This window comes from Stylophora pistillata, chromosome 5 (assembly GCF_964205215.1).
Source record: "Stylophora pistillata chromosome 5, jaStyPist1.2, whole genome shotgun sequence".
NCBI classification, from domain to species: Eukaryota; Metazoa; Cnidaria; class Anthozoa; order Scleractinia; family Pocilloporidae; genus Stylophora; species Stylophora pistillata.
In genome coordinates, this window is record NC_142523.1 from 22,561,263 (window position 1) to 22,577,102 (window position 15,840).

At 39.5% G+C, this 15,840-nt stretch overlaps 1 pseudogene across 1 annotated transcript; it reads left to right on the plus strand.

Moving 5' to 3' along the window:
* Nucleotides 1–10,227: 10,227 nt before the first annotated feature.
* Nucleotides 10,228–12,435, plus strand: LOC148730826 (uncharacterized; annotated as a pseudogene). Its single transcript, XR_016002100.1, has 2 exons — nt 10,228–10,299; nt 10,583–12,435. The product of XR_016002100.1 is annotated as an uncharacterized LOC148730826 (transcript).
* Nucleotides 12,436–15,840: the final 3,405 nt, after the last annotated feature.

The following is a 15,840-nucleotide window of genomic DNA, read 5'->3' on the forward strand; positions in this document are numbered from 1 at the left end:
GACAAAATGATGGGTCAATAATGTGAGTTATGGTGGAAAATTAGTCTCGTATTTAAGTGTTTAAAATTTGCATGATTTTGGCAGACAATCGACAGCTTAGATTTCAGGCATATCCATTAATATTACGAGGCGCTTTAAAAAATCAATTAAAAAATTTCGGAGAGCATTTCTAACAGTGTCGATTTCTTCTGGTTTTCAGAGGTAAACGGATAGGGGATGAGGACAGGGAATTGTCGCCAACAGAGTATAAAGGGGATAATTGAAAGGTGACTATAAATTAACTGCTCAGTAACTTACCAGATAAATGACTTGTTGGATCACTAAGATTGATTATTTTCAAGTTCGGCCCGTGGCTCAGTCTACTTTTAATTTTACAATGTTTTGGGATAAAAGGGTTAACGCAGAAGAAAAGATTGCGTCTGTCCCAACTCCCGCTTTCACAGGAAAAAAGATGGCGTCGATGAGAAACGTGATGGTAACATTGCACATTTTGACACATTAAGTCACCGTTTCTGGTCTGGAATCAAGTGCAATCACGGTTAATTGTGTTTTATTAGAGCAAGTATGTTACTCAAAGTAACGAAGATACCATGCTTTATTTACAGTAAATATGCAGTATAGACTTGCTTTGTGTTTCTCTTTTGAAAAGCATACTTAAAGAAAAAGAAACATAACTTTGATCACAATTTGGAAAAGATAAAAAAAAACAGCAATGCAAGTACCATGATAGCAAAATCTAGAGGGGATTAGTGATTTGCACAGTCTATAGGGCCTACCTCAGTTTATGAGGATGAAAAACAATGTCACATTAAATTTTGTCGACTCGTTGAACATTGGTCCGCAAATTGTTCTATCGCTTACGTCTATCGACATTAAAAAGAAGTCATAACACTATTCACATCAAAGTTTTCTCTGTCGCTTAACATTGCTAAAATTTCAAAGAGAACAACCAAATATGACGCTTTGAACGTATACTTCAGAACTGTTTCGGGGCTTCTTTTTTAATTTTTTTGTTGTGTTCACTTCCGACTGCGAAGTATTTCACCAAAGCATTTCTCAAAATTAGTTATCAAATTGTGGCGTACCAGCATCATAATAAAACTTACAGAAAACTTAAGGGGTTTCCCCCGAGTAACACTTCCATCCATCCTTCTTTCTTGGGGCATGCGCAATACTGACGAATCATGTAGCTCTCCCTCGCGAATTAACTTCGTGTTTTAATTCTCCTTAGTTTCTTAACGCACTTTTAAGTAATTTGGATAGATCAATAAAGTTGAAATGGTAAATTGGCCACCGTAACGATTACAAAAGCTGACGTTTCGGGCACTTCGTCGGAGCGAATAGAGGAATTGTGGGTTGTGTGTGCTTTTAAAGGCAGAAAATGGAGCTACGGTATTGGTGGGAACATGGAAACGAGAAAAACACGAATAAAGTACTTTTAAGTAGACAAGTAATGAGAATTTAAAATATGATCACATATTTATGGTAGTAAAGCGACTCGAGGTGCCTGTAAGGACAATCGACTTTTAGTTCTTGCATTTGAATGTCAAAGGGTTTACCGACTAGATGGTCCTAACCCTGTTCCCAGTCTCTCTCATCTTCTTGCCCCTTCTCTTGCTCCAAGGGGCGGGAAGATGAGAGACCCTGGGAACGAGGTTAGCACGATCCTTGATGGGCTCAAAGAAACTCTTTATACACATAGTAATTATTCAGATTGAAAAGCACCAGAGATAAAATCTAGTCGAAAAGGAACATGCATGATTGATCAATAATGACGACTAAGGTGGACTGAAAGCGGAAACGGAAGGAAGAGGGTCTCATTGGAATTAACCTTTGGAGTTAACCATTGGAGTTAAAACGACCAAAACATTCAGTAGTTAGACGTAAAATTTGACAAATTTTAACCGATAGTCGCAATAAAAGTTAACAGTAAAAGTTATTTCTGGTGACAACAATGGAATGATATTAACTGTTAGCCATTAAATAGCCAAAATTCTAACCGTTAGCCGTAAAAGCCATCAGCGATCTGTTTTAGCAATTAGGCCAGAGATCTCTGCAGTGCTAAGACGGGAAAATTTCACAACTCAATTTATTCAAAGGTTGAGTTTTCTTGAATGCCTTTGTCCGCTTGGTCGAGGGTAACTCTCAGGTTTTCTTCTTAAACATTTTGTGTCGAACTCACAGGGGTAAGAAAAGGGCACCAGGATGTCGAATATATACTTAAACAAACAAGCCTCGGGAGAGATTTGTCGACTTTATAAACAAATATAATTGAACATCTTTAATCCATCCGCTAATTTCGGTGTCTGACGTAAGTTCATTTTTTTGTCATTGGCTTTCATCCTAAGAACCCAAACCCATACCATGAGATGCAAATTTTATATGGTTGAGCTTCATCCCTATTGGGAGGAAAGGTGACATTTTTGACAGAAAGTGGAATCAGTTAGAGAATCCCTGCCCAGGACATCCCTGCCCAAGACATCCCTGCCCAGGACATCCCTGCCCATATTATTTTTGTGCGGAATAGAGGTTCTGATCTTTTATAAGTGAGTTAATGGCATGAACACTGAACTTGTTCTGTAACGAGTCTCAACTCCTCATATACGCCGAACTTAGAGATCTTCGTTCGACTTTAAGGAGGCTCGAAAGGGCTTTTTTGACTGCGCGGAGAATGGATTTCAAGATACACGCAAGCAAATTACTCGCGAGAAAAATACGCGGTGGCGCGTGCGATCAGATCCGCGGGCGAGCTGTAACTGAGCTGTAACCAGACATGGCCGCCACGAGCGTTTCAAAATTGCTGGGTACCTCTATTGTTTCTGATGGAAGTGGTTGTTTGAGAAACAAAAATGAAAGTTTCCTTCTTGAACGCAGGTAGGAAAATGTTTGGATGACAGGACTCTTGTGGAAATTGTTAAAAAAAATTCAAGAATTTAACGAGCTAAAGGAGGATGGTAAAGTCAACACCGCATCAGCAAAGTCGCGACGAGTGCGCTCGGTAGGTCTTACTTTGTTCCGCGAAAAATTTAAGTGGATACCTTTCGGTGTTGCGATTTGTTTCGCATTGAGTTTGATTCCTAATAAAATGAAATGAACGAGAACTTTCCTAAAGAATTTACCGGAAGATGAAAAGGAAAATGAAATCATTGTTGGATCCAGGATTGTAAACATTTACAGTTTTATGAACGGAAATGGAGAAGTATAAATGTTGACATAAAAATAAACATGATTTTCAAGTAAACAAGTGAACGAAAAAATGTGGATGAGACTTTAATTCTAATTCAACAACAGACGGTAATATTAAAATAAGATATTTATCTTAAACTTTTGAGAAATATTGTCGATATTTCCCTCGATAAACTGTATATTACAACTAGGAAGAGAATGCAAACTCGCATTTGTTAAGAAAAGATTGTAAAATTTGTTTTCTTTTCCATTTAAAACGGAATAATGAAAGTTCACGGTTATGACATTGGCAAAGGGAAGAAAAGAAAAATGAAGCCAAGGCTTGTTTATATCTCTAGTGCCTCGAAAATTAGAAACTCGCTAAATCTGTGACCAACAAATTAGTGATATATATGAAACTCTGTTTTCTACTAAGTTTGACGCTCATGACAATCTGGAAGGCGTCAAAGCAAATTCTTTTCACTCCTACATCTCAAATTGCAGGCGAACATTTACATCGGTCAGTAATGGTAAATGTGCATCGCCGAATGAGGCCTTCCGTCAAGCCATCTTCTTGGAACAAAGACAAGGTACCATCCAGATGTTGGATGGGAAGTTTCATCTTTCGACAAGTATGGTCCGGAAGCTGGCAGATGCTGGTTTGTCTCATGTTACACTACAATCTCTGTACGAGAAACTCAACATTAACGGCGTCAATAGAGTACTGCTGGCGTTGGTGCCAAATGCAAAATCAACTTGTCACCATGAATCGAGTTCCGCAGGAGAATTCTCTCCGAAATACTCTTAGATTTCCAACAGTCGTAACGGCAAGCAGTCTGAGTCTCAAATGATGACCTCTTTTTCAGGAATATGTAAAATCACAAAACAATGTGAATCCATCTTCAGGACGAACGTTTTTTCCTCGTTGAGTCAGCGGTATCGTTTAAAACGCGTGACCCGATATAAAAGTGTGAACCTTTCGGGTCTCCTTAATCGCCAGCTGTATCTTCAGTCAACCATCATACACCATCTGTCTAGTCAAGTGGTTACATGAGATATAGACATAGATAATAGAGATAATAATCTCCAGACAGGGCGCGTTCTCACAGAAATGGTTTTCAGGACGGCTGTAAACATCCACCCATCACACCCCAGGGGAGGACATCCACCACACAGTAATCTCGTGCGTGCGAAATTAACGTCCCTTACCCTTAACCCTGCAGGAGACGGGGCCTGTGGTTTATTCGTCCTTATCCGAGAAGACTAGAATATCTATCCATTTCTTGATATTATAGAAAGGTAGCAAATTCTCCTCAGTTATTTTAAGACCATGAGTCTTGGTCCGGTCGGGGCTCGAACGTTCGACCTCCCGCACAAAACAATCCGGTGCTCTAATCAATTGAACTAAGCAGGAGGCCGTGTGAGCTAGCCGGGAGGCAGACAGTCCTGTCTGTAACGCTCGACGGATGCTGAGTATTTTAAGCAGCTTATTTACAGCTGCTTCGCTCCTTGTTGTTGTAGCTGTAAGTGTAGACAGGTTCTTGGCTATTCATCTGCATCTCAGATACCCAAGAACTTGTTACTCACGAACGCGTTATTATTGTGCAGATCGGCATGTGGGTGTTCAGGGAATTTGTTTCTTTGATGATATTATGGGGGCTTCCCACTACTCAGGATATTGTTCTTTCAGTTATAATAATAATAATAATAATAATAATAATAATAATAATAATAGTGATGATAACAAATATCTTTAGGCAGGAGGCAACCTCACCCTCAGGTGGTTTTCAGGCTGGTCCTGAGTAGAAATTATGATATGTGGGAGCTAAAAAAATTGTTAAATCTAAGAAAAGTTAAAAATACAATTACAATAGAATCTTAAGATAAAATGTAAAATTCAATCACAAAATTAGAGAACATAGTTTATATGAGCTTCATAAATAAATGAAGGCTATTTGCACTTCGTCTAGACATTAGAAGACTGTTCCATTCGTGTAGCGCTTGATAAGTCAGTCTTCGCTGCCCCCACTGGCACTGAGATTTGGGCAAAAGAACGTTGTCTTTGTGCCTAGTGTCATAATGGTGTATTTCCCTTGAGTGTGTAAAATTAAAACTCCAGTTAATCAGCCCATGCATGCATTTAGATACAAAAGAAAGACGGTGTTGCCGTTGCCTTTCTGATAAAACTAGCCAATCAAGATCATTAATTGCCTCTGTTGCGGAAGAGCGTTTAACTTTGTCAAGGATCAATTTAACGGCTTTCCCTTACAATAACTGGACTTTAGCCATTAGAATTTTGTTGTATCTTTCGCCCCACACGATGCCACCATAACCCAAAAGAGACAAGATCATTGATTTAACGTAAAGTTCCCTGGTTTGTATTGACAATAAATGTTTAATCCTTCTGAGAATGCCAAGTCTTTGATTTACGTTGGTTGAAATGTAGTTAACATGATCACGCCAAGTTAGGGTTTCGTTGATAATAACTCCCAAGTATTTGTAACAGTCTGCTTTGTCAAGGAATTCGTCCCCGATTTCTAGGCTAACTTTTCCGAACGACTTCAGCCTTTGTGAACTTGCAATTATCATAAACTTAGACTTGGCTACATTTAGTGCAAACTTATGGTCATTAAGCCACTCTGCTACACTAGCCAGAACCTCATTCAGCATTTGTTGTAACTCTGTAGAGGATTTCGCGGAACAGTATAAGGCAGTATCATCGGCGAATAGCGTAACAGATGTGTGCTTTAGGCAGGTAGGCAAGTCGTTGCCATGAATAGAGAAAACGAGCGGACCAGGAATAGCTCCTTGTGGCACTCCAATAGGAACACGTCTAATGGATGACGTTGCTTGGCCAGTAACTGTTCTCTGAGAACGAGATGTCAAATAGGACTGAAACCAAGCAAGGCTAACCGGCCCTCGACGCGGCCAGAGCGTTAAGTTTATGAATCAAAATTGTATGGTCTACAGTGTCAAGGGCTTTTTTAGGTCTAAAAAGATGACTCCGTTTAAGAGACCATTGTCCATATTTGCAAGCATTTCATCTGTAAATTATGTCAAGGCAAGCGATGTTGATCTACCTCGACGGAAACCAAACTGATTCATTACAAGTAGTTGATGAGACTCTAGGAAGGCGTAGAGTTGCATATACGCTGCTCTTTCAATGACTTGCCGTCGGAAGTACGGGTATTAGTCTATAGTTATCCATATTCGTTCTATTACCTTCTTGAAGAGAGCAGTGACCTTTGCACACTTCAGATTAGAAGGAAATTTTCCAAACTTCAAGGAATTATTGATGATATGAGTTAACGGAAGAGTAATGACCCAGGCTGCGTCTCGTAAAAGTCGAGCACTGATCTTGTCCAGACCAATAGCTTTATTTACTTCCATCTTTCTCAATTCTTTATGGACAAACATTTCTGATACCGGATTCAGCTTGAAGTCGTAATCACTAGTAGTATTTTTCCAAAGCGCAGACGAGGTATTGCGGAACGCCTTGTCAAGATATCTTCCAATGTTCGAGAAATGCTGATTAAGATGTTTGACAATATCAGTAAAGTTAGTGTGGAGATTTCCATTAGAGAAGATGGCGTTAGTATCCATATGATTTGATCGCAAGGTTTGCTTAATCGCTTTCCACATCGAAGAGCTGTCATTCTTAGCATTTTCAATTATCTTACAGTAATACTGTGATTTGAGAGATCTCTCTTCCCGACTAGCCAAATTTTTCAACTTGCGATACATTCCCCAATGATACTGAGAGTTCGAGGATAATGCCTTTCTTCGATGAAAGTCCCGGTCGCGTCTCAATTCCAAAAGTTTGTAGTGCAGCGCATTTGTTTCTTCGATGATATTGTGGGAATCGGCTATTACTAAGAATATTATTCTTTCAGCTGCCACAGCTTTCGGCTTCATTCTTACATTTGTGGTGTACATCAGGATATATTTAACTGTCCGACGGCACAAGAGTCAGATTCAGTCTTTGTAAGTACAAGAAGTAGCTCAGTCTGAAATAAAGGGCTTTTCCATCCTCTTTAAATCCACAGTTGGTACATTCTACGTATATCTCGTGCTTTTAGTTTGTTGTTTGCCAAATTTTATATGGCTTACTTAAACTTCACCTTAGATATTCTCTTTTCTCTTCTCATTGAATCTTGTATACCTAAATTCATCTTTGAACCCTGTCACTTATTGCTGGAAGATGAGGCACATTCGACACGCTGTCAAGGAAATAGTGCAGAACGTGTCTCAGAGAAGAAATCAGCCATCTCGCGCAATTTACAATCGCTCAGCGAGCGTCGTCCATATTAATAACTGTCCACTATGTGGCGTTTTTAAGGACTGTGTAAGTTATTCCGGTAAAGTTGCCACAATTAAAGTTTAGCTATAACAACTACAGAGTGTTAGATATCTGAGGTTATACATTTTTAGCTATTTCGTTCCTTGGTGTTTTGGCTGTAAGTGTAGAGGTTGTTAGCTAACTAACCAAACTGTGAAAAGCATTGCGTTTGCCTTGACGCGTCACTTTTGAGGTAAAAAATTATGTCGCGTTCCTAACACGGCAGACACGGGGTGTAGCGTAGTTGGGTCCGCCAGGTCAACCCCAGTGAAATACAGGACGGACAGCAGACTCTTACACACGTTTATTGGATTAAATTATGTAATCAGGTTAGCCGACTTGTTACAACACTTGCGGTGAAAACTAAAAAGGAATGCACGATTTGTCTAAACTAAGGAAAGAAGCTAAACTACAAATCTCACGACAGAAAACACAATTAAAAATTAACAGGAACTCAACGATCGTGACTTACGTCTGATATTGACTCCAGGGATGAAAAAAATCCAAGTTTTTTAAAAAAACAAAAACTCCGAAAGACTCCTATAAAACTCTTCTTTACCCCAGAGACAACTCCTTAGAACTAAAATTTTCGCGTGAAAAAAGGCTTAATATACTTCTATTATGTAAAGCAAACTAAACTGAAAGAACTCTTTGTGCGGCACGCCGAAAAAGGATATTTTATATTCCGTAATCAAAACGAAACAAGGCTACATTTTAAGAAAACAAAAGATCATATAAAATATATAGCTTAGACCCTTCTACACCACGCAGTTAAAACTCCCAAGTACACAACAAAGGGAAAAATATTGAAATCAATCCTGTCATTGATGCTCTACGAGTCAACAAATATCCCTCATTTGTTATTTCCAATACCCTAAAGCGGAAACTTTCCAAACCACCCAAATCGGTCATCCATTCACCTGAAGAATTGGTTTGCATGTTTTTTAAATGGGTTGAACCTCAAGAGAACTCATACGGTTTTCCTGTCCTTCTTTTTATCAATGGTGCTACGCAACTGCTAACAAGGACTCTTCGAAAGCACGATATTCGAGCTGTAAATAAGCCCTTTAACACTTTGATTTACAATTCTGGGCGAGTATTTGTAACAAGGTCGATTTCTCCTGGTTTTCAGTGGTAATGGACAGGGGATCAGGATAGGGGATCGTCGCCAACAGCTGCAGAGTACAAAAGGGGATTGTAAAAAAATTCCCGTAAAGTAACTGCCAATAAAGAAAGCTAGGGAAGAGGGGCGTGGGGGTCTTATCAGGGGGATCATGTAAATTTGTCATGACTCCATTCCCCTTCCCCCTCCCCCGTGATATCTAATGATCAGTTGCATAGAAAGATAAATGACAGGTGAATATTTTTTTTAGTGGCTTACTGCTGTAGGAACCCAAATTATACGCATTTCCTTCTAATAGCATGGATTGTCGAAAAAACTTATTCGGGAATAGTGAGGACCGAGGTGTTGGAAAAACGGTGATACAAAAGTTTTATGAACGTTTTTAATAAAGCATTGAGTACAGTTATATAGAGATAAAACTGATATTTTAAGTGTAAATAAAAGTAGGATAGCGGTCATGATACTATTTATATTAAGGTCGTCGTTGCTCTTTAAAATGGCGATGAATTCCAAGAAAAAAAAAAAAAATTGGATGCTTTGAATGAGCAGTTTCTAAGGCTTTTTTTATTGTTCTGTCGGGTTTACCTCTAACTGCACGGCATTTGCCAAAACATCTCTCAAAATTAGCATTTATTTCAACGGCGGCGCACCTGCGTCATAAATGATGGCGGCTGGCTCACGGGATAACTTTCCCTCCACTGATTTCATGAAAGTTATTGCAACTCGCAAAAAGGACAGAAAAAGAAAGAAGGTAAAACACGTGTGGAAAGGGAAGCATCCAAAAAGTGCCACAGGCACCAAATCAAGGATGCGCTTATCACATGGAAATTGATATTTCACCCTATCTTTAGATACAATAGATAACTATGAAAAGCATCGCCATTTTGAAAATTCTCTATATGGATTTTATCATTCGAGTACAACTTTCTAATTTATTTTCAGGTCATTTCCTGTGAACAGGCTCTCGTTACTGCGCAGCACGACGCGCCTTATTTCGCGTGCAGGAAGATTGGAGACGAGTCGGTGAGAGGTTTTCTGGGGTCTAACACTAAGCAATTATTGGACGAGGTCGTGCATGATGTATTGTCCTTTATTTGGCGCGAAAATATGCATGGATCTTTTGCCCGCGGGCATTATCTGTTCCAAGGCGCGAACAGTTTTCCGAAAGCGCAATTTGAGGAAACGTGTTTTACTTTAGTTACATTTTCGATAACAAGTCACATAACTTTTATTTTTAACTGATTTTACGACGACGGCTCAGTTTATGTTTGACCATGTTGATGGGGGTAGCTCTTTCTTGGTTTTAATAATTTGCTGGAGATTTGAAGTGTACATAATTGAAGTGTTAAAAATGGCGTATTTGAATAGTATATGGGTTCATATTACACAGCCAATTATAGAGGATTATTTTGTTCCACGTGGTAGAACTGGAACCAATCAGGCCTCATTGGAAGATGATTGATTGATTTGTACTACGTGATACGAAATACCCTTCCCTGATTGGTGCTGTGCCATATGAGCCTCGTATATTCATTGTTTCCCGTTTAACGTTTGTGGATGTATGAAAATCGTATATTTGAGCTGCGGGTAAAGAAAGAATATAAGAACGATCTTCGCAGTGACGAACACTACTTAAGCGATTGTGAAAATGAGTTGACTCATCACTTCACGGGTTTGTTACGAACCAACATAATGACCAGCTCTTTGGCTTCATGCCTTTTATTACTTTCAAGTAGTTAAATCCATATTCTGTTCCCCTCAACGCAAGCCCTAAGAAATAAATCCCAGCAATAAAGGTGGTAGGGCTATAGCCCTACGAGTCCCTCCCCCACCGCGGTCCCTGTTTCGTACAAACATTCTTCAATAATTCCAGTCTCCTAAAAGATCGCTCAGAGGGAGTTAAGAGAGAGATTCGAACACCTTTCATCGTTAACCATAGCTGTGTTATTCCAAAGTTTTTCAGATCATGCCGGCAGCATGTTAAACATTATTAATATGGGCGCCATGCAAAAGACTTTAATTGTGCCGAAGCCTTTACTCGAAAATTGGGTTGCAGAGTCTTGCAGTTTCTGATGTTGGAGTTAGTTTATTTTCTCAACCATTGCACACTATTTTGCTGATTAAATGGTTACAAGTGGACAATCCTAGCCGCAACACCTTCCACCGATTGTGTAACATGATATTTAAATTTGGCTATCTAAATTTTGTCCAATTTGCAATTTAAAAATATCTGTCGATATATCTGACAACGTTTTCCAGCTCTCATCGGCCTGCATCTTGAGAACACCATGCCATGAGAAATGGATTTCATTTTGTAAAGGAAAGGCAACATTTCAGACAGAAAGTGTAATCAGTCAGAGAATCACTACCCGAAATAAGGAGAAATTGTCCTGCTAAAGAAACGTAACACATACTAGAGGTTCCTATCTTTTATTAGTGGGTTAATATCATGAACAAATTGTATTGCAACGAGTCTTCGCAATATTTCCCAATAAACACCGAAAATAAAGATCTTCGTGCTACGTTTATCGCCAACTGTATCTTCAACAACTTTCTAACTTACACCGCCATCATTTTAAATACTGTGACAATCTACGCTATACACAATACTTCAACAAGACAAAAACTTTGAAAAATCTACTGCTGAGACTTGCCTGCTCTGATGTTGCTGTTCGTTTGTTTTCTCAACTATTATACACTTTCCTTCTGGTCAAGTGGCTACAACTGGACAAGCCTAGCTGTGATCTTTACCAAATGCAGAGGATTTCAGGTTATTTATTTGCAAGTGCTTCTTTCTTTGGTGTTGTGGCTGTAAGTGTAGACAGGTTCTTAGCGCTTCATCTTCGTCTCTGATACCAAAAGCTTGTCACTCACAAGCGCGTTGTTATTGTTGTGATTGGCATATGGGTATACAGTGCATTTGTTTCTTTGATGATATTTTGGGGATTGCCGAGTGTTCAGGATCTTACTACTTTAGTCGTTGCAGCTTTCGTTTTCATTCTCACATTTGTGATGTACATTAGGATGTATTTAACTTTCCGACGGCACAAGAATCATATTCAGTCCATGCAAATACGAGACGAAGCTCAGTCTCACGAAATAGAAAGCTTTGCAGTCCTCATTAAATCCACAGTTGGTATATTCTACGTATATCTCGTGCTTTTAGTTTGTTGTTTGCCTTGGTTTACATGCATAGCTGTTATTCGAATATGTGGCTCGAATATAGTTTTAAAGAAACTCTTTCTTTTCTCATATCCGCTCTTTTATCTAAGTTCATCTTTAAACCCTTTAATTTACTGCTGGAAGATGGGACACATTCGACACGTCATCACAAACATAGTGCGAAAGATGTCGCGGGGCGGCAGCAATCCGCCAATTTGGATGTACTACAGCCGATCCTCGAGTGTCGTCCATGTCGATAACTGATCCACTCTGTTTGGGCTACAAGGACTGTGTGCAGTTTAAAAATTTACGACAACGGAAATGGGAGCAGAGAAGGTTAAACATAAGCTTTAGTGATATTACCCGTAAGCTAAATAATTGGGCAGCTCGGAATTTAATTGTCAAATATATCAAATTATCACAATTGGAGAGGAAGAAGATATTTTGTAGAGGATAGCTGATTTTGTTATCGATAGACTATGAAATTGTATTTCTGGATGGAAATAAAATAAGGATAGCAGAGATGATATCATTCGTATTAAGATTTTCGTCGCTATAAATTTAAGATCAGGATTGAAAACCAATGAGGCTTCGTACCGGGGTTTCTTTTATTCCTCGTAAACTTTGTCCATGACTGCAGACTGTTCTGCCAAAATCTCCTAAAACCAGCACTGACAACTGAATAACGTGTCACCTTCAAATTAAACAGAAGGAAACTTGTGCCATCCATTCTTCTGCCTCAAGAGGAGATTTCCCCAAGTTACGCCATGATAGGGGCAAACAGGTAATGAGAATGAAAAAAGATGATCAATTAGAAGACATGGTATCGATAAAAAGATCCTCAGGACCAAAACACAAATAAAAGTAACACACGAGTTAAGATAAACTTTCAGGGCTTTCATTGAAAGTTCAAAGTTTAAATGAACCTGCGACTAGAACTTTATTGCCTCACATCTGAGTGCAGAAGGAGAGAAGCAACCAGGAGCTAGTGTTTCAGAGGGGAGTAAAATTGGCGTTATTATTAGGAACCTTAAGCAGTTAAGACGGCGACGTTAACGCCAAGGAAGACGTCGATTAAAAAATTAATTTCTACTTTGAATTAGAAATTTGAAAATTACTGCCTGTGTCTACCATCTCATACGGCGCCATACCTCAACCTCAACATAACGTATAAAAGTAGCGTTGAGTTCCAAATGGAAATTAAAATGATTTGCCGTCGCTGTTTCGGCTCGTAGACGACGCATACTTTGGGAATTTTACGTTTTTCTTTTGAAAGGGCAGCTAAGAAATGTACTAAGTTTTGAAAAGCACTCTTTGAGCTATTGTTCTGCAAATTAGATCTTTTGTTTTTCCATGTCGTCGTTGCCGTCGCCGTCATGGTTTGCTTAAGGTCCCTAAGAGTGAATTACAAAGGAAATGTATTGACCAATAAGCTTGAAAAATAAAGAAACAGTGAAAATCATCTCATTTGCCTTCATACTTTCGAGGTAAAGACTTAGTCGAAGCAGAAAGCCGCACATGAAACCAAAACAGAGGCAAATGTTTGCAGGTGGTCGTCAACTACTCAGTTATGCACAAATTTTATTCCTACACAAGTAATAATCCTGTTGAACAAAGCTCACGAGCTTTAATTCATTTTATAGTCGGAAGCGTCTCTGCATATATTACGGTTTGGAACAATGCTCATTGATTAACAAGTAACAGAGCTTTGTGTGTATATGTACACCTGCCGGCTATTCTTCGTCTGCGTTTACTTTTTTACCTAAAATAAACGGGGCCCTACCCTAGATCGTCACTGATGACGTGTTGATTTTTTAAGTTTTCCTTTGCCAATAATCTGACACGAAACTTTCAGGCCTATCTTTTCTGTGGCATCTATCATTGGTGCTTTGCAATTCGAACATTAAATGAAACTTTACGACGATTTTTTTCCCAGAATATCGAGTTCAAACCTCCTCTTTCTTTGTTATAGTTTATCAAGGGAAGCTCATCCAATAAAATAAGGATGTGCAAATATATTCTCCTCCCAAAAGAAAAGGGGGAAGGAACTTGGGAGAGAGAGAGAGGACCCTGGGAACAAGGCTAACTGTGCCAGCCCGTGACGTGCTTAGTATTCGCTTTTGATTGAAATTTTATTTGCGTTTAGCTTGGTAAGTGTTTTTAATACTATGCATGCCAAGTCCATACAAAACGGCTCAATTCATAACAGGAACGTTTATGTCATTTTTATTGAGACGGAAAGGAAATAACTGGACAAGCTAATCTCTGGTGTCCCGACAAGCAGCGGTTGAATATGACACAAACCGTTAAATTTCGGTTTAAATCGAGACTGCAAATGAATAAAGGAATGATGCCGCAAGATCGCAAGGTTATTATACAGAGAAACGGATATTGAGGAACATATCATGGACATCTCCTCGTACGAACAATCTTTCTTCCAGAAACTGGTCCTTTGTCCGGGTTTTAATTTTGCACTTCCCCAGAAAGGATGCTGCGTCTGTGTTACAAAGTAACTTGGGTTTATCAACTGAGTTTGGTGACCGATTTTATCGACCGAGTCAACATCTTGTAAATTGAAACCGAGTAGAGTTTCCAAGGTCGACCGGCTTTTTGAGTGTTAGTCCTGGCCTTTAGCTATTCGCCTCCCTATTTAATGCTGCGCGAAAATATGCTCGTATGTTTGTCCTCGAAGCCCACACTTTTTCATCGAGCTTCGCTCGCTTGCTCGCAGGACATGACCTAAAAATAATTTTAGTGTGATGTACTTGAATGGCAAAATCTGTAAAAAGGAATTTCCATGGCTTTGCGCCTGGATCGCCCCGAAAACCTTAGAGACTTTCCATAGTTATTAATTTAATTGAAAGATATGATGAAATTCCAATTTTTATATGTTAAGTGCCTTCATGACTTGGTGCCTGTGTCGCTTTCTGAATACCTCCCTATCCCCCGTATTTGTTACCTTCTTTCTTTTTCTTTCCTTTCTGCGAGTTGCAACAACTTTCATTGAATAAAATAAATGGAAAGTTAGCCCGCAGGCCAGCCTTCATCACTGACCTTAAAAAAAAGGGACTTTAAGCAAACCGCGACGGCTACGGCAACGAGAACGTGGAAAAAAATAGATCTAATTGGAGGAATAATAGTCCAGCACGTGCGTTTTGAAACTTTGTACATTTCTTAGCTGTCCTTTGCAAAACAACAACGTGTTTCCTATTAGGGAACTTAAACAGTCCCGAGGGCAACGCCACGGAAGACGTCGATTAAAAAATGAGTTTCTACTTTTAGTTATAATTTCGAAATTGGCTGCATGTGTTTACCGTCTCCTAGGGCGCCAGACCTCAAACTCAACATAACGCATAATAGTAGCGTTGAGTTCCAAATGTAAATTAAAATAATTTGCCGCCGCGGTTTCGGTTCGCGGACGACGCAAATTTTGGGGATTTCACGTTGTTCTTTTGCAAAGGACGGCTAAGAAATGTACAAAGTTTTAAAACGCACGTGCTGGGCTATTGTTCTGCCAATCAGATCTATTGTTTTTCCACGTTCTCGCTGCCGTCGCCGTCGTAGTTTGCTTAAAGTCCCTATTAGGGACCTTAAGCAGTCAGGACGACAACGCCAAGGAAGACGTCGATTAAAAACCAGTTTCTCCCTTTACTTAGAATTTGGAAAATGGTCGCATGTGTTTACCGTCTCCTATGGCGTCACACCTCAACCTCAACAAAACGCATACAAGGAGCGTTGAGTTCCAAATGGAAATTAAAATAATTTGCCGTCGCGGTTTCGGTTCGTAGATGACACAGATTTTGGCGATTTCACGTTGCTGTTTTGCAAAGGACGGCTAAGAAATGTACAAAGTTTTAAAACGCACGTGCTGAGCTATCGTTCTGCCAATTAGATCTTTTGTCTTCCACGTCCTCATTGCCGTCGCCGTCGTGGTTTCCTTAAGGTCCCTATTGGGGAATTTAAGCAAACCACGACGGCGACGGCAACGAGGACGTGGCAAAACAAAAGATCTTACGGGCAGAACAATGGCCAACACCTGCGTTTTAAAATT